Source organism: Triticum aestivum, chromosome 7D (genome assembly GCF_018294505.1).
Source record: "Triticum aestivum cultivar Chinese Spring chromosome 7D, IWGSC CS RefSeq v2.1, whole genome shotgun sequence".
Lineage (NCBI taxonomy): Eukaryota > Viridiplantae > Streptophyta > Magnoliopsida > Poales > Poaceae > Triticum > Triticum aestivum.
The window spans coordinates 492,132,041-492,132,911 of NC_057814.1; positions in this window are offsets into that span (position 1 = coordinate 492,132,041).

The following is an 871-nucleotide window of genomic DNA, read 5'->3' on the forward strand; positions in this document are numbered from 1 at the left end:
ATTACTGGCAACATGAGATGTCCATAAATCACTATGAATCAACTCAAATGGATACGACGCCACCGATGAGGACGCACTAAACGGAAGACGGACGTGCTTGCCGAGACGACAAGCATGACAAGTATGATCGTCGGTTTTATTACACGTGAATGAAAAAGTCCTAAGAATATGACGAAGGGTGGCCGGGTTCGAATGTCCCAGCCAAGCATGCCAAAGGTCCACCATGGCGGAGAGAGCGACCGGAGCGGATGTGGAGGTGTTGGTGGGGTTCACCGGGTAGAGGCCGTCCGGACTATCACATCGGTGGAGTACCATCCGGGTACGGGCGTCCTTGATAGAAAAACCCACTTTGTCAAATTCAACAGTTATAGGATTTTCACGTGTAAGAGAACGAACGGAAACAAGATTGGTGACTAACTCAGGTGAAACTAAGACATTAGACATATGTATAGGCATGGAGTTAGACGGAAAAGAACCATGACCGACATGAGTAATGGGAAGGGATGAACCGTCCCCAACAGTGATACGACATGCGGTAGAAACTGGATATGCGGAGTTGAGGTTACCAGGGTTGGAAGTCATGTGGGCGGTAGCCCCGGTGTCCATATACCAGTCACCGCCTCCGGTGTATGTGTTGGGTGTAGGAGCGGAGTGAAGCGCCGCGAGAAGGGCCGGATCCCACGGTGCCGGCGGGAGTGCGGCGGCCGCGGCAGGGGGCGCGGCGGGGTAGGCGGGCAGGGCCGTGGGGTAGCTGCCCGGGACAGCGTACGCAGGCGCGGCGGCGGGGTAGCCGCCTGGGGTGGCGAACATCGCCTGATGGGCGCCGGGGCGGGGGCCGAGGATCCCGGCCGGGACGGGGGCCCGTGGCACC